Genomic DNA, 19,637 nt, shown 5'->3' with positions numbered 1-19,637 from the left:
GGGCTTACCGTTACCTTCTGTTCTCCTTGTGGCACGTCTAGGGGATGTCCCATTGTAAATAGCCCAGTAACTTTAAACTGACAACAGATCCACTTGAATGGATTTTATTTGCAAAACTCAGTCAATTGAACAGTCTTTCAACTTGGGATCAGAAGGTTGGGAAGGAAGTTCAGGTACTCTTTGTGTCAAAGTCAAAAACATTGAAGAACTTGCTTACTTTGACTGCATCCAGAGAATCGCCATTCGCAGCTGGATGATCACTCAGGTTGGACAGTCCCTCTCTCAAAAGGCCTAGCAGCCAACAAGGTGCTTACTCAGGAACAAGTCTCTGCCACAGATGTTGTTGTAAAACATGTAGGGAAACTAAACTTGAAACACTTGTAGGATACCTGGATCTTTCAGCCTGCTTGGCGATATCCACAAGACCGGATTCTCTCGGTTACTTCAGCCCTTCAAGGCTCTTGTTAAGAAAACCAACCCGTATGTGGTGTTCTTCTAAAGAGTCCTCCACTGGAATGCTCAAAGTACTCTGGGTCTCTCCTGAACCGGAGACAGCACCCAACCACCTCAGAATCCTCCTTTAATTTCCTTGCCTCGGGCTAGCCAGCTCCGAGGCATTAAAGTCAGTTGGATCCGCACCCCAGGCCATAGCCTTCCTGGGGGCTGGTCAGGAGGACCAGGACCATGAAGTCAGCACATCATACTGTACTGGAACCCCGAACCACGTGATGTCCGCATCTTAAATACCCTCTCCCAGAGGGCACAGTGAGAGGGCCACTCCCACTGACCTGGCTCCGAAAGAGAGTAACTTAAGCACCTAACCAGACCATAGTTCCACGCCTGCCACAAGAGACAGTGCCCCCTGTGGCCAGGCTGAACATCTCACAGTCCAGTCAGACTGTTGCAGAAGTCCAATTTAGACAAATAAATCCAAACCAAACTGCAGTTTAGGCAAAGTTTAACTTTGAAAAACGCATAGCGCGTGCTCTTCAGGAGCCGCCGCTACTTACAGATTGTACATGCTTATATGTGTAGGCATATATTTTGTAAGCTATAAGTTTGTGTTGTATTGTTCATCCTACAGTTTGTATGTGCATATTTTTCCCTGTTTAGTAAAGCATCGATATACTTCAGAAGTCTAAGCTTTCTCGGTTTTACCACAAGAACTTAATAGATAGACGGAAAGCATTACGATGCTATGGAGCCAAACAGGGGCCATCTTTCCCTCACTCGGCATCCAGGTAGTGAGAATAGAGGAACCGATCATTATGCCTTTTCCTTTACAGGTGTAGAAAAAAAAAAAGTCAGCAGGTTTACTACCGCTTTAAGCCCTTGTACACACGGTCGGAGATTCCAACGGAATGTGTCCTATCGGACCGCTTTGTTGGATAATCCGACTGTGTGTGGTCTCCATCGGACTGTTTCCATCGGAATATCCGAAAGACCAACTTTTCCAACTTGCAGGTAAAATTTTCCGATCGGACATACTCCGATCACGTGTAGCCTACTCCGACTGACAAAGTGCCACGCATGCTCAGATCAAATTCCTAGACCAAAGCTATTGGCTACTAGCCTGAACGTAGTCTCGTCGTAACAAAATAATGTCATCACGTTATGTACAATCGGATTTTCCGATAACTTAGTCCGACCATGTGTATGCAACATCACTTCCAGACCTCTTCCGGAAATTAATCCGTTGGTTGTCGGAATCTCCGACCATGTGTACAAGGGCTAAGAATGTGAAAAGTCTGGGAACTCTCTTGATCACCATGAAATTATAAACCTGTCCTTGGTTTAATGCTCAACATTTCTACTTCACTGACCTTTTAGGCTCCCTTCACATATAGGCGTTTTGGGGAGTTTTTCTGCTCTAGACCTCAGCTCTAAAATTGCCCATCAAGACAAATCCCATTCATTTCAATGGCCCCTGTTCACTGCTTTTTTTGGGCAGATTATAGGCGTTTTAATTCTTTTTTATTGATGACCTTTTAAATTTCAATACGCCTGTACAAAAACGCCCAAAAAATGCCCAAAAAAAGCCTGAAAAAACACCCGTAAAATAGCAACGCCTAGATGGGAACACAGCCTTAAGGCTCGTACAAACGATCGGACTTTCAGATGGGGATTGTGTGATCCGACCGTTTGTACTCTCCATCGGACAATTTTCCACGGACAAATGTTGGATGGTCTGCTTTAAAATTAAAGTGTCTGTCCGGCTTTAAAATTAAAATGTCTGTTGTAGGATTTTCCAAGCGTGTGTACACAAGTCTGTCAGACAAAAGTCCAAAGTACAAACTAGCATGCTCGGAAGCAAGGACGAGCCGGAAGCGGTCAGTCTTGTAAACTAGCGCTCGTAATGGAGAATTAACATTCGTGACGTAGTAAATTATGAAATCTCTAAATGCAGCGCACATTATCTTCTTCTTTAATGAGATAATAATGAAGCTGCTTTGTTGGGGATACTGATGGAGTTATTGCAAACTGATTTTAAAAGGCTTTTATTTTCTAGTGATATCAAGAATAATATCGTTATGCTTTTTTTTTTTTTTTTTTTTTTATTATTTATTTATTTATTTTTTTGGGCAAGTTGCCACAACACCATTATATTATTACATGATCAAAAATGGAACTATGTTGGTGTCCCTTGTTAATTTGACATTGTATTTTTTTTTATATGTAACTGCCGACTCCCAAACTGTCATTTGAAGTAATAAAATAATAAAATCAGACATGCTATCTGCCAATAGAACTTAACCAAAAAGTGCATTCTATGTATCCAAAAATATAGAAAATATACCAAATCAAATCATTATTCAACCAAAAAAAATAAAATAAAGGCCTCATGCATGTGTCCTGCTTCTTAAAGAGGAAGTAAACCCTGATGGGTTTACTTCCTCTTTAATTCCCTGCAAAGGTAAAGCATAATGGACTACTATGCATCGCATCGCATCACATCGCATCGCATAGTAGTCCATTATGTGTCACTTACCTGACACAGGAGCCAGCGAAGTCACCGCTGTCCCCTGTAGTTCCGAGTGTCCATCTTCTTGGTGGGTCTCTGTGGGTCTCGCTGCTCCGGTGCTGTGATTCGCCGGAGCAGTGATGACGTCACTCCCGTGCGTGCGCACGGGAGCTGACACTCGCGGCATATCGCCACAATCTGGGGCTTACCCAGTGAGCCTGTGCGCCATAGACATCGGTGGCTGTCTTCAGGTAAATATCTCCTAAACCGTATAGGTTTAGGAGATATTTCTTGGACTTACAGGTAAGCCTTAATCTAGGCTTACCTGTAGGTCAAAGTGGTTTGTAAGGGTTTACAACCACTTTAATATAGGGGATCAACAATGACAAAAGTTGGTGGAAGCAGGGGTCCGTCACCCGGAGATAATTCCGAAAACCATCCGGATTGTTCTCCTGGAGCTCCCGCAGCATATGACATAATTGGTCACGATTAATAAAGCAACCAATTTTTGGTCCAAGAAATCCTCCTCCTGTTCCTGAACTGGACTTGGGTCAAAGCAATAACTCCAAGGCTAATAATAAATAACACCTTATCTCCTCCGATTCCGCAACATGTCTGGTTGACGAACGGCCGTTCAGAAACGAACTGAAAAGCACAAAATAAAAAACGCAAACTAAAAAGCACGAAATGAAAAGCATGAATCAACACTCACCAAACTTCTGAAATTAGCAGAAGGAGCTCAAAGGGTGGCGCTAAAAAGCTGAAAAAACACATAGTATGTCAGTACGTTCGTGTTTGTTGGCCGACAATTCCATGCCGTTTGCATGCAAGACAAAATCCAGGCAAGTCCGAGGTTTTGTCTGCGGAAAATCCGATCTTGTGTGCGAGGCTTTACTCATATATAAACAGCTGGCCAAATACACTGCAGTTTTTCAGTCCCCAAAATGGTGTGTTCATTTAAAATAAGACTATCCTCAATAGTTATGGTATTCCAGGTTGCTATAACTGTCAACATAATTCAGTTTGATTTTTTCGAGAACTCCTTCAAGGGTCTATCACCATCACAGTCCAGTAATCTGTGTTATTATGTTGACCATTAGCCCATCTCCCGAGGTATTACAGCAATCTTCTATTTATCTAAAGTGATGCAATGGCTATAAAAGTAATGAGTTAAATTACTGCTAAATATACAGTTTTTCCCCTCAAGAGATTACAATAAACAACCAAATCAATCATACATTTGGCTGCCTAAATCGCTTTAAAAGAAAAAAAGATTCCACTAATGTAACACATTTTAATTCAAAAGGCGTGAAAGCGAGTCAGCCAGAATTGTAATAAGGGCAAAATAAGAAAAAAAGTCATTTTTTCTTTTAGAGTCAGTCTACCCTAACTGGAGGGTGAAAACCACCCAATGGTTTTGTATGGATCTTAGTGATTATATGCAAATGCTACATGCATATACAGGATCTCACAAAAGTGAGTACACCCCTCACATTTTTGTAAATATTTCATTATATTTTTCCGCGTGACAACACTGAAGAAATGACACTTGTCTACAATGTAATGTAATGAGTGTACAGCTTGTATAACAGTGTAAATTTGATGTCCCCTCAAAATAACTCAACACGCAGCCATTAATGTCTAAACCGCTGGCAACAAAAGTAAGTGCACCCCTAAGTGAATATGTCCAATTTGGGCCCAATTAGCCATTTTCCCTCCTGGGCTTTATCTGACTGATTAGGCCCCTTTCACACGGGATGGATCAGTAACGATCCGCCCCGTGATGATCCGCTTGCTCAGCGGGGATCGCTCCATTGTCCCCGCTGAGCCGGCGGATAACAGGGCGGTCCCGGCACACTGTGCAGGGACCGCCCTGTCAGCTCTCCGCTCTCCTCTATGGGGGATCGGATGAGCATGGACTGTCTGCCCGTGTTCATCCGATCCGCTCTGCAGACGGATAGGAAAATTGGATTTTCCTCCGTCTGCAGAATCGGACAATTGCGGAGGCGGACGATGTTCATCCGCAGACACTCGCTATCCCATAGGAATGCATGTATGTCCATATTTCATCCGCAAACGGATGGATGAAATACGGACATACTGTCCGTATGTGTGAAAGGGGCATTAGTGTTACAAGGTCTCAGATGTGAATGGGGAGCAGGTGGGTTAAATTTGGTGTTATCACTCTCACTCTCTCATACTGGTCACTGGAAGTTCAACATGGCACCTCATGGCAAAGAACTCTGAGGTTCTGAAAAAAAGAATTGTTGCTCTACATTAAGATGGCCTAGGCTTGAGAAGTTTGCCAAGACCCTGAAACTGAGCTGCAGCACGGTGGCCAAGACTATACAGCGGTTTAAAAGAACCAGTTCCACTCAGAACAGACCTCGCCAAGGACGACCAAAGAGGTTGAGTCCACGTGCTCAGCATCATATCCAGAGTTTGTCTTTGGGAAATAGGCATATGAGTGCTGGCTGCATTGCTGCAGAGGTTGTAGGGGTGGAGGGGTCAGCCTGTCAGTGTTCAGACCATACACCGCACACTGCATCAAATTGGTCTGCATGGCTGTTGCCTCAGAAGGAAGCCTCTTCTAAAGATGATACACAAGAAAGCCTGCAAACAGTTTTCTGAAGACAAGCAGACTATAGACATGGATTACTGGAACCATGTCCTGTGGTCTGATGAGACCAAGATAAACGTATTTGGTTCAGATGGTGACAAGCGTGTGTGGCGGCAACCAGGAGGAGTACAACCAAAAGTCTGTCTTGCCTACAGTCAAGCATGGTGGTGAGGGTTTCACAGTCTGGGGCTGCATGAGTGCTGCCGGTGTCCTGTTGGATAGTGTCCCCCATCAGATAGTGTCCGCTGTGTACTGCGCATGCGCAGTACACAGGACAAGCAGATTCCGAAAATAGCTGTAGATGAACGCCGCCTGCACCGTGAGTCCCGGTTCTAGTCCCACCATCCAAGTGGACAGAGAGTTAGAATAAAAAGAGCCGTGCGAAGCGAGGCCGTGCCCAAAGTGCGAGGGGCCCTCTAATATGTGCAGCCCTATGTCCAGCAATTTGATTGACAACAGCGGGAGCCATTGGCTATCAATTTGCCCAGTGAGGAGGAGGGAGACAGCAGTGAGAGCCGATGCTTTTGTGCACATTGCTGGGTTAGATAAGGGCTCAGGTGAGTATAATGTGGGGGCTGGGGGGAATTTACCAGCACATACGATTTTTCACCTTTATGCATATAATGCATTAAGGTGGAAAATCTGTAGGCTTTAGAACCACTTTAAAGTGGATCTTCAGTCCTTTTTTTAACTTTCCATCCATTAAACCTTCTGCCCTTGTTGTTGTTTTAACTTTGGATAGTAAAACATTTTTTTTCTGCCAGTAAATCCCTTATACAGCCCACTTCCTGTTTCTTGTCTGGTCATTACCCTAGGCTTATGACATCATGCACAGTTCTCTCTCTCACTCTTGTGATAGTTTGCCAGGAAGGGAAGGGGGATGAGTCATAAGAGGGCCAATGAGAGCTGCAGAGATGGAGGTGTGTCTCTGTGTGTCTGTGTAAATCCAGGAAGTGAACAGGCAGCAGCTTCAGCTGCCCACAGTTAAAATGGCTGCAGCCAGACTCGGTGGAGGGAGATTTCTGCAGCATATTCGGCAAAAACAGAATCACAGTGTATATAAAATAATATGCAAAGTGGTTGGAGGGAAGCTTCAGAACGGCAAAGATGTTTTTATTACTAATGATGTGAGCAGACTGCAGTTTCTCTTTAAGTTGAAAAGGCTGCCGGACAGGAATGTAGACAGGGCATGGCAAAAATGACCTCTCTTGTCATGTTCAATAGACCAGGCTTTCTCAACCTTTTAACCCTAGAGCAGGGGGTCTCCAAACTGTGGCCCCGGGGCCAGATGCGGCCCTTTGCTTGCCTTTATCCGGCCCTTGAGGCACTATTCATTCCACTAATATGAGACACTGTTCTGCCCTCTGACTCCAAAAACGGGGCATAATTCCTGCCACTGACAACGAGGCACCATTTCTTCCACTGACAACAATGATGGGGTTTGATTGGGCACACTGATGCCAGATTTTTTTATTCCCACTGACCACAGTCTGCCCCCTAAAGTCTGTAGGGCAGTAAACTGGCCTTTGTTTACAAAGTTTGGAGACCCCTGCCCTAGAGGAACCCCCAAAAATAATTTTCATGTCTTGAGGAACCCTTCCTAAAACCAAATCATCAGGGCTCAATAGGAACAATGCTCCTTATATTGGTGGTCAATAGGAAGAATGCCCCACTTAAACTGCTGTTCAGAATGCCAACCTTAACTACTTTCAGCCCCGGACCATTTTGCTGGTCAAAGACCAGACCACTTTTTGCGATTCGGCACTGCGCCGCTTTAACTGACAAGTGCACGGCCGTGCGACGTGGCTCCCAAACAAAATTGACGCCCTTTTTTTCCCACAAATAGAGTTTTATTTTGGTGGTATTTGATCACCCCTGCGGTTTTTATTTTTTGCGCTATAAACAAAAATAGAGCGACAATTTTGAAAAAAACGCATTATTTTTTACTTTTTGTTATAATAAATATCCCCCAAAAATATATATAAAATTTTTTTTTTCCCTCAGTTTAGGCCGATACGTATTCTTCTACATACTTTTGGTTAAAAAAATCGCAATAAGTGATTATTGATTGGTTTGCGCAAAAGTTATAGCGTTTACAAAATAGGGGATAGTTTTATGGCATTTTTATTAATATTTTTTTTTAATAGTAATGGCGGCGATCAGCGATTTTTATTGTGACTGCGACATTATGGCGGACACATCGGACATTTTTGACACATTTTTGGGACCATTGTCATTTATACAGCAATCAGTGCTATATAAATGCAGTGATTCCTGTGTAAATGACACTGGCAGTGAAGGGGTTAACCAGTGGGTGGCAGTGTAGGGGTTAAGTGTTCCTAGGGGTGTGTTACTAACTGTTGGGGGCTGGGCTTTCATTTAGTGAACACTGATCTCTGCTCCAATCACAGGGAGCAGAGATCAGCGTCACTTGTTGCTAGGCAGAACGGGGAAATGCTGTTTACACGGCATTTCCTCGTTTAGCCGCCTCGTGAGACGATCGCGGGTATGCCCGCGGCAATCGAGTCTGTGGGACCCGCGACCGGACTCACGGGGTCCCGACCAGCACGCGAGCGCGCCGATGGCAGGGCGGCATTAAAGATTGGACGTACCTGTACGCCAATATGCCTGCCAGTGCCATTCTGCCGACGTACATCGGAGTGCGCTGGTCGGGAACAGGTTAAAGACAGCTAAAAAGATATTTGGTGTCACGCTGCTGGCTTTGCTAAGTGGCGTTGAACCTTGAATGCTGTAGACACCATCAAATGGGTGGTTCATCAGCCACAGCTCAAGGAACCCCTAGCAACCTCTGGAGGAACCCCAGGATTCCACGGAACCCTGGTTGAGAATGACTGCAATAGACAGTGCTGCCACCAAACATGACCTATTCAAGTGAATGGAGCTGCAAAGCATCCATCCTGCACCCTCGTGTTATGGATGCAGTTGCAGAATGGTGGTAAAGTATTTACAGGGTTGAAACAGACAGTGAGGAGGCAACATATCTCTTCTTCACTGCCTGTTAAATGCCTCTGAACAGCTACAAACTTTTTATATACAGGTTAGGCAGAATAGGTAGGAGGAGAGGGAACATTTTTAACCACTTGCCGACAGTTGCACGCTGATATACGTCGGCACATTGGCAGCAGTGGGCAAATGGGCATACCTGTATGTCCCCTTTAAGAGCAAGGGATCCCGCCGATCGTGTCAACGGGGAGATGCCTATGTAAACAAGGCATTTCCCCGTTCTGGCTTGTGTCATGACAGAGATCACTGCTTCCTTTCATCGAGAGCAGTGATCACTGTCATGTCACTTGAAGCCCACCCCCCCCCCCCCCCCACAGTTACAATAACTCCCTAGGACACACTTAAGCCTGATTCACATCTATGGCATTTTCAGTGCTTTTTGCATTTTGCAGATTTGCACTACAGAACGTGTTCCATAGGAAACCATGCTACATGGACTGTAGTGCAAATCTGCAAAATGCAAAAAGCACTAAAATTACATAGGTGTGAATCAGGCCTAAACCCCATCATCGCCCCCCTAGTTGTTAACCCCCTTCCCTGCCATAATTTACACAGTAATCAGTGCATTTTAATAGCACTGATCGCTGTATAAGGCTGGATTCACACCTGTGCATTTTTAGTGCTTTTTGCATTTTGCAGATTTGCACTACAGTCCATTTAACATGGCTTCCTATGGAACACGTTCTGTAGTGCAAATCTGCAAAATGCAAAAAAGCACAAAAACTGCCATAGGTGTGAATCCAGCCTAAATGACAATGGTCCCAAAATAGCTTTAAATGTGTCCGATGTTTCCGCCATATTGTCGCAGTCCCAATAAAAATGGCAGATCACCTCCATCACTAATAAAAAAAAATTAAAAATAAAAATGCCATAGAACTATCCCCTATTTTGTAGACGTTATTAGTTTTGCGCAAACCAATGAACATGCGACTTTTTTTTTTTAACAAAAATATGTAGAAGAATACATATTGGCTTAAACTGAGGAAAAAAATTGTTTTCTTATATAATTTTGGGGGATATTTAGCAAACAGTAAAAAATAATGCTTTTTTTTTCAAAATTGTCGCTCTCTTTTTGTTTATAGCACTTTGATAGAAGACTGGATGACCACTAACTCCCTCAAACTCAACGGATCAAAAACAGAGCTTCTTATCCTACAAGCAAACCATAATTCCCGAACCAAGACCTCCTGGACACCACCCACCATCTTTGGGCAGACCCTCTCCCCAAAGACCAAGGCCAAGAGTCTTGGGGTCATTTTTGACTCACAAATGTCAATGGATCCACAAATAGGAGCAGTAGTCAGTGGTTCCTACCATCTGCTCCGCCTGCTACGCAGACTCATCCCTTTCATCCCAAAGAATGACAAAGCAGTGACAGTTGGAAAAATCATTAAAGAGAAAGGAAACCCTGATGGGTTTACTTCCTCTTTCATTCCCTGCAAAGGTAAAGCATAATGGACTACTATGCATCGCATCGCATCGCATAGTAGTCCATTATGTGTCACTTACCTGACACAGGAGCCAGCGATGTCACCGCTGTCCCCTGTAGTCCAGCGCATCCATCTTCTCGGTGGGTCTCGCCGCTCCGCCGCTGTCATTCTGAGAAGTCGCGATGACGTCACTCCCGCGCATGCGCACGGGAGCCGCCACGTGCGGCATATCGCCGTTGACGGGTGTCGCGCTCAGTGCGCCTGCGCACCGCTGTCTATGGCGCATGCGTCGTAGACAGCGGTGCCTGTCTTTTGGCAAAGACACGGTTTAGGAGATATTTCTTGGACCTACAGGTAAGCCTTAATCTAGGCTTACCTGTAGGTCAAAGTGTGTTGTAAGGGTTTACAACCACTTTAATTCACGACCTGACTACGCAAACTCCCTTTACTTAGGTTTACCCCAATATCAACTTGCGCGATTACAACTAATCCAAAACACGGCGGCAAGGCTGATAACAGGAAAAAACCCTGGGAATCCATCTCCCCTTCCCTGAGGAGCCTACATTGGTTAACCGTAAAGAATCGTATCACGTTCAAGACCCTCTGCCTCACCCACAAATGCATGCATGGAGACGCTCCTCAATACCTACGTGAGAAAATAAAACACTACACACCCAACCGCAGTCTTCGATCATCTAATAAAAACCTCCTCGTTCCCAAATCTCGGTACAAATCGAAGGGGGAACGGAGATTCGCTGTCCAAGGACCACGGCTATGGAACGCTCTACCCATCAACATCCGCTTGGAAGAAAACCACCTGGCCTTCAGAAAAAAAACTCAAGACCTTCCTCTTCTAGAAGCCGGACAACAAAAGCTCTTTGCAGCGCCTTGAGGCGATTCAGTTTCGTGTTGTGCGCTATACAAATTATTTCATTCATTCTTTTTGTTTATAGCGCAAAAAATAAAAACTGCAGAGGTGATCAAATACCACCAAAATAAAGCTCTATTTGGGGGGGGGGAGACGTCAATTTTTTTTGGGGTGCAACATAGCACGACCGCGCAATTGTCAAGTGACGCAGTTGCCGAATCGCAAACAGTGGTCTGTTCAGAAAGGGGGTAAAATCTTCTGCGGTTAAGGACTGTCATGTTAGCGTCTCCTTCCACTTTAAAGTGGGATTCCACCCTAAAGTGGAACCTCCGCTGATCGCATCCCTCCCCCCCTCCGGTGTCACAATTGACACCTTTCAGGGGGGAGGGGGGTGGAGATACCTGTCAAAGACTGTTATTTACACCCACTTCCGGGCATAGACTCCCGAGGGAGTCTACGCCATTTCCTGCCCTGCCGCGCTGTCTGCTGGGACGCACAGGGGTCCCAGTGACAGCGCGGAGATTTCCTATTGCGCGGCGCGACTCGTGCATGCGCAGTAGGGAACCGGGAAGTGAAGCCGATTCGCTTCACTTCCTGATTCCCTCACCTAGAATGGTGGCGGCAGCAGCCGAGGGCCGAGCGATCGATCGGCCTCGGCTGCCGGCATCGCTGGAACCCGGGTCAGGTGAGTGTCCATTTATTAAAAGTCAGCAGCTGTAGTATTTATAGCTGCTGGCTTTTAATATTTTTTTTTTTTGGTGGAATCCCTCTTTAATTTCAAAATAAAATCGAGGTAACAATGTAAAATAAACCAATTCTTTTCCCAACAAATCTTTTTTTTTTTTTCAGCACGTTTCCTTGAATCTTCGGGAACAATCCTAATTGCATTGTTTTTCATCAGTTGAAATGATAACGCAATTCATATCAGAAAAAAAAAAAAAAATCTAGTTTAAGGCTAAATATTAAACTGAATTATCAGTCCTGGTAAGCTATTTAATTATGCATGCATTTTTTATTTTTTTTTGCTGGGCATGTTTAAATATTAACAAGATATGTTTATACACTTATGACCTACGACATTCGTGAAAGTGCAAAACGCTGAATGTCTGGAACAAGCGGCTTTATATTTTCTCGGCAATCGTTCTTATTTTTTCACGCTTGTTCAGAAACACAGAAATAATGCACTTGGTAGAACTCCGTAGAGCTTGCTAATTCGACAAGGCGTGCCGTAGTGCGAAATGCTACTTCATTTATTTATGGATTTCAGGAAATCATTAATAATGTATTGCTTTCTGTGAGATTACCTTAATTGAGGAGGGGAAGCTAATCAACAGATGTTTGATTTAGTACATATGCCTTTAGTTCCAAACATACTTTTGTGATTTGAAAAATAAATTCACTGTGGATAAGCAAATGCTAAGAAAACCCAAACAGAATTAAGCCCAACTCCACCCCCCCCCCCCCCCCCCCAAAAAAAAAAAAAAAATCGGTGGCCTTGCTGGTGTAGAAGCTCTGGCTGCTTGATACTCGTCTCCTCTATGCCCTTGTACACACGGTCGGAGATTCCGACGGAATGTGTCCTATCGGACCGTTTTGTCGGATAATCCGACTGTGTGTGGTCTCCATCGGACTGTTTCCGTCGGGAATATCCGACGGGCAAAGTTTTAGAGCTGGGCTATAAAACCTTCCGACAACATGATCCGATCGGACTTTGTCCAATTGTGTGTAGAGAATTCCGATCGGACAAAGTGCCACGCACGCTCAGATCAAATTCCTAGCTATTGGCTACTAGCCTGAACCTAGTCCCGTCGTAACGAAATAACGTCATCACATTACGTGCGATCGGATTTTCCTGACAACTTTGTCCAACCGTGTGTATGCAATACAAGTTTCGGACAAAATCCGTCGGACAAAATCTGACGGATTTTGTTGTCGGAATGTCCGAACCGTGTGTACAAGGGCTAAGATAGATATGTACAAAAGTATCTAGCGCTCCCCCTGCTGGCTGCAAAGGAGAAAGCCAGATTTTATTTTTTTATCTGATTAAACAAATGAAAATGTATTTACATTTTATTTTCATCCTTGACCATAATAAAAAGGAAGAAATTATGTTTCAGTCCACTACACATTCATTTAAAATAAGGTAGTGTGCCTGCTATATATTGTTTGTTTTAGCTGTTATAAACCTTCTATAGGTTTAGTTTAAAAGTAGGTTCATATTGGGTATTACTATTATGAACGGTTAAGATAAGTTTTACAAGCACATATGTTGCAAAACGAGTGGCGTTATGTTTACTTATTAGCAATAATTGACCGCACTGTCGCAGTAGTTACTGGCTATATATTGCGATGTCCCTTTTGGCAAGGCACTGTCTCCTTGGAATGTTCTAATACACATTAGCACATGCCATTTTAGTTTGGCTCGGCGACTATTCCCTGGCTGCAGGTGGAAAAATCTCTCATCTTCCATCTGTTCACCACTCAGAAAGAGGCAAACGGACAGGGCTAGACTGGGATTCCTGCCATTTTTTTTAAGTCTTTTCTAAGAAACACATCATTTTGCCACATGCAGAAGGTAATTAGTCTGTTTTCTTTAACCACTTTAAGACCGGACCATTTTGCTGGTAAATGACCAGAGGTCTTTTTACACTTTGGCACTGCGCTGCTTTAACTGGTAATTGCGCGGTCATGCAATGTTGTACCCAAACAAAATTTGCGTCCTTTTCTTCCCACAAATAGAGCTTTCTTTTGATGGTATTTGATTGCCTCTGCGATTTTTATTTTTTGCGATATAAACGTAAAAAGACCGCAAATTTTGAAAAAAAATGATATTTTCTACTTTTTGTTATTAGAAAAATCCAATAAACTCAATTTTAGTCATACATTTAGGCCAAAATGTATTCAGCCACATGTCTTTGGTAAAAAAAAAGTCAATAATTGTATATTTATTGGTTTGCGCAAAAGTTGTCACATCTACAAACTAAGGTACGTTTTCTGGAATTTACGCAGCTTTTAGTTTACGACTGCCTATCTCATTTCTTGAGGTGCTAAAATGGCAGGGCAGTACAAAACCCCCCCAAATGACCCCATTTTGGAAAGTAGACCCCCTAAGGAAATTGATAAGAGGCATGTTGAGCCCATTGAATATTTTATTTTTTTGCCTCAAGCGATTGAATAATGACAAAAAAAAATTTTTTTTTTTTTTTTACACAAAGTTGTCACTAAATGATATATTGCTCACACATGCTATGGGCGTATGTGAAATGACACCCCAAAATAAATTCTGCTGCTTCTCCTGAGTACGGGGATACCACATATGTGGGACTTTTTGGGAGCCTAGCCGCGTACGGGGCCCCGAAAACCAAGCACCGCCTTCAGGCTTTCTAAGGGCGTAAATTTTTGAGTTCACTTCTCACTACCTATTACAGTTTTGAAGGCCATAAAATGCCAAGATGGCACAAAACCCCCACAAATGACCCCATTTTAGAAAGTAGACACCCCAAGCTATTTGCTGAGAGGCATGTTGAGTTCATGGAATATTTTATATTTTGCCACAAGTTGCGGGAAAATTACAAACTTTTTTTTTTTTTTTTTTTTTTTCACAAAGTTGTCACTAAATGATATATTGCTCACACATGCCATGGGCATATGTGAAATGACACCCCAAAATAAATTCTGCTGCTTCTCCTGAGTACGGGGATACCACATATGTGGGACTTTTTGGGAGCCTAGCCGCGTACGGGGCCCCGAAAACCAAGCACCGCCTTCAGGCTTTCTAAGGGCGTAAATATTTGACTTCACTCCTCACTACCTATTACAGTTTTGAAGGCCATAAAATGCCAAGATGGCACAAAACCCCCACAAATGACCCCATTTTAGAAAGTAGACACCCCAAGCTATTTGCTGAGAGGCATGTTGAGTCCATGGAATATTTTATATTTTGCCACAAGTTGCGGGAAAATTACAAACTTTTTTTTTTTTTTTTTTTTTTTCACAAAGTTGTCACTAAATGATATATTGCTCACGCATGCCATGGGCATATGTGAAATGACACCCCAAAATAAATTCTGCTGCTTCTCCTGAGTACGGGGATACCACATATGTGGGACTTTTTGGGAGCCTAGCCGCGTACGGGGCCCCGAAAACCAAGCACCGCCTTCAGGCTTTCTAAGGGCGTTACAGTTTTGAAGGCCATAAAATGCCAAGATGGCACAAACCCCCCCCAAATGACCCCATTTTGGAAAGTAGACACCCCTAAATTTAGGGGTACACTAGTGAGACTAGGTAATAAATGGCGGGTGCCCTGAAACTATAAAAAAATAACTAACCAACCAGCGTCACCTGTAACAGTTATATGGTGATCACTGGTGAAAGGGTTAACTAGGGGGCAATCAGGGGGCTTTATGCGGTAGTATATGGGGGTCCCTGGCGCTATAAAAAGCTGCGGCGAACCTAAATACCTACTTGCCTAACTAGCGTCACCTGTGACACTAATACAGCGATCAGAAAAACGATCGCTTATTAGGCTGGGTTCACACTGGAGCGATGCGGGAACGCCACGAATGCGCGGCGGGTTCCCGCATCGCATGCCTCCCGGCGGCAGTTCACACTGCCCTATGCGAACTGCTGGGAGTGTCAGTGAAATGTTACTGACACCCCCAGATCAGTTCGCATATCGCAGTGCGATCTGAAAACTCGGATCGCATGGTGTGAACACCCATGCGATCCGATTCTGCTGCGGGCCAAAAAAAGGGTCCCGTGCGAATTTGCGGCGGGTGCGGCGGGTGTGGCGAATGGCTGAACTCGAATCGCACAGAGATCGGATGTGATTTGCACTGCAGTGCGGTGCGAATCACATCCGTTCTCAAACCGCTGCAATCTGAACCCAGCCTTAGTGACACTGGCGACGGGGGGTGATCACGGGGTTAAACCTTTATTGGGGGGGTTAGGGGGGTACCTTAGAACTAAAGGGGGCTAACCCTAACTGCCCTAACAGTTATTAGTCACAAATGACACCCGCCGGGTGATCAGGGGGTTAAACCTTTATTAGGTAATAAATGGCGGGTGCCCTGAAACTATAAAAAAATAACTAACCAACCAGCGTCACCTGTAACAGTTATATGGTGATCACTGGTGAAAGGGTTAACTAGGGGGCAATCAGGGGGCTTTATGCGGTAGTATATGGGGGTCCCTGGCGCTATAAAAAGCTGCGGCGAACCTAAATACCTACCTGCCTAACTAGCGTCACCTGTGACACTAATACGGCGATCAGAAAAATGATCGCTTATTAGGCTGGGTTCACACTGGAGCGATGCGGAAACGCCGCGAATCCGCGGCGGGTTCCCGCATCGCATGCCTCCCGGCGGCAGTTCACACTGCCCTATGCGAACTGCTGGGAGTGTCAGTGAAATGTTACTGACACCCCCAGATCAGTTCGCATATCGCAGTGCGATCTGCAAACTCGGATCGCATGGTGTGAACACCCATGCGATCCGATTCTGCTGCGGGCCAAAAAAAGGGTCCCGTGCGAATTTGCGGCGGGTGCGGCGGGTGTGGCGGGTGCGGCGGGTGCGGCGAATGGCTGAACTCGAATCGCACAGAGATCGGATGTGATTTGCACTGCAGTGCGGTGCGAATCACATTCGTTCTCATAAACCGCTGCAATGTGAACCCAGCCTTAGTGACACTGGCGACGGGGGGTGATCACGGGGTTAAACCTTTATTGGGGGGGTTAGGGGGGTACATTAGAACTAAAGGGGGCTAACTCTAACTGCCCTAACAGTTATTACAGTCACAAATGACACCAATGCAAAAAAAAAAAAAAAAAAAAAAAAAAATGACATTGGTGTCACTGTGACTGGGGGGCAGGGGTAATTGGGGGGGTGATCGGGGGGTAAAGGGGGGGTGTGAGTGTGCCTGGCATGTTCTACTGTGTGTGTAGAGTGTTGGTGCAACTCACCGATCCGCTCTCCTCCGTGTCGGAACGGAAAATACCGACACGGAGGAGAGAATACATCACTTCCTCTCCTGTGTTTACATTACAGGAGAGGAAGTGATGTCACGGGGGATTTCCATTCGTCGAGAGCGATCGCGAGGGGGTGGCCATGAATGAATGGCCGTCCCCTCATCCCTGATCTCTCCCGAACGAATGCCGACCGCCGCAGGCACCGGGGGGGGGCCCGATCGGGCCCCCCACCCGCGGGCAGGCATGGACTTATATATACGCCAATATGCCTGCCCGTGCCATTCTGCCGACGTATATCGTCGTGCGGCGGTCGGCAAGTGGTTAAGGAATCAATATATTCTTTATAGTTTCATAGTTAGTAAGGTTGAATAAAGACACCAGTCCATCCAGAGTGAGTGTCAACAATTGTCCCTATCCCTGTACATTGCACACTCACATCAGTCCCTACCCTCAAGGAGCCCACAATCCAAGGTCCCCATTCATATACTAGGTTCGATTTTGGACAGAAGCCAATTAACCTACCTGCATGTCTTTGGTTTGTGGGAGGAAACCGGAGTACCCAGAGGAAACCCATGCAGGCACAGGGAGAACATGCAAACTCCAGGAAGGTAGTGTCATAGTTGGGATTTGAACCAGTGACCCTTGTTACTGCTAGGTGAGAGTGCTAACCACTACACCACTGTGCCGCAATACAGAATTACATGCCATGCACATAAGCATGAGATATGTTCACCAGCAAGAAAGTCATTAAAAACTATAAAACCCAGAGCAGCAGAAAATAAGTCCATCATTTGTGATCTTAAATATCAACTTCATGAGACTCAGTAGGACACTGGAATAAAAAAAAGAAAACCTCAGTCTGTTTTGATTCATTGCTGTGATGATATAATAGATTGCTATTAGGTATAACAACTCAAGTTCACAAAATATATAGGCAGCACTGAATACCGCTTTTAGTCCCCAAATCACCGCCTCCACTACATATAGGTGAAATGGAACTTTGGAGTACCTTTTTCATTCAAAATAGGGACGATGTATAGGAAAACTGTGATCACTGAAGAAGAATGGAATGTTTGCCAATGGTAACCACTCTAATGCCCCATACACATGGTCAGCCCGATGGAAAATGTCCGATCGGACCGTGTTGTTGGATAATCCGACCGTGTGGGGGATACATCAGACTGTTTCCTTTGGAATATCCGACCGACAAACTTTGAGAGCTGGATATAAAATTTTCCAAGATCCGATCGGACTTTGTCTGATCGTTTGTAGAGAATTCCGATCGGACAAAGTGCCACGCATGCTCAGATCAAATTCCTAGACCAAAGCTATTGGCTACTAGCCTGAACGTAGTCCCGTCGTAAACGAAATAACGTCATCACGTTCTGAACGATCAGTTTTTCCGACAAATTTGTCCGACCGTGTGTATGCAACACCAGTTTCGGACAAAATCTGCCAGACAAAATCCGACGGATTTTGTTGTCGGAATGTCCGATTGTGTGTACAAGGGCTCAGACATTCCGACCACAGAATCCGTCGGATTTTTTCCAACGGATTTTGGCTGAAACTTGTCTTGCATACACACGGTCGCAAAAAGTTGTCGGAAAATCCGATCGTTCGGAACGAGGCGACGTTCGCAACGTACGATGGGACTACGTAGAGGCCAATAGCCAATAGCTTTCGTCTCCAATTTTTTTTTCGGCGCATGTGTGGCACTTTGTGCGTCGGAATTCTCTACACTACGATCTGAAAAAGCCTGATCGGATTTTGTTGTCGGAAAAAAATTTAAATACAGCTCTCAAACTTTTTCCGTCGGAAATTCCGACAGAAAAAGTCAGATAGAGCCCGCACACGATCGGATTTTCCGTCAACATAATCCGATCTGACTTTTTCCGTATGAATTTCCGACCGTGTGTATGAGACATAATTCTTTATTTAAAGTGGAAGTAAACTCCCCCATCGTTTTCAGCCAAGGAAGCTGCCATCTTTGCCTCTGTTTAACCTTCAACTGCTATGGTGCTGCACATGTGATTAGTTATGACACCAGCCATTGGATGGTTTGATAGTTTGGCTGAGAGCACAGCCAATGTGCAGTTAGCATTCCCGGCATGCCTTTTTTTTTTAACTGTTTAAATCGATGGGTTTACTTCCACTTTAAATTGAAAGATGAAGCTTGATCGGTTGCTTTGGACAACTGCTGCACTCTTGTTCTGGTTTCTCTGTTCAGGGGGTTTGTAAACCAAGCCCAGTAACATCTTACTTGCCAAGGTGTACTCCGTACCAATTAATTGTTTTGAATATGGGTGAAATAAAGACAATTGCAACTTTCTACTTCCATATTTTATGCAAATTAAAGCTGTACCTGTGCGCTGTGTCTATCCTCCTCCTTTTTAAGCCTGTCAAAACTTGCCAATCGTGTCATCCCTAAGGCTCCCTTCATGCCTGAGCGTTTTGTAGATTGAAGCTCAGAGCTCCAAAATGGTCAGCATCCAAAATGTTCACACCTAAGCGTAGTATTACTTAAAGTGGGACTGTACTGGGGAAAAAAAATATTAAAAGCCAGCAGCTATAAATACTACAGCTGCTGACTTTTAATAAATGGACACTCACCTGTCCCGGGGTCCAGCGATGCGGGCAGCCGAGGCCGATCGATCGCTCGGCTCTCGGCTGCTGCCGCCACCATTCTAGGTGAGGGAATCAGGAAGTGAAGCGAATATGCCTCACTTTCCGGTTCCCTACTGCGCATGCGCGAGTCGCGCAGCACAATA

The sequence above is a fragment of the Lithobates pipiens genome, unplaced genomic scaffold, assembly GCF_037356315.1.
Source record: "Lithobates pipiens isolate NorthernLeopardFrog02 unplaced genomic scaffold, aLitPip1_a1.2 Scaffold_37, whole genome shotgun sequence".
Lineage (NCBI taxonomy): Eukaryota > Metazoa > Chordata > Amphibia > Anura > Ranidae > Lithobates > Lithobates pipiens.
This window is presented reverse-complemented; position numbering follows the sequence as displayed.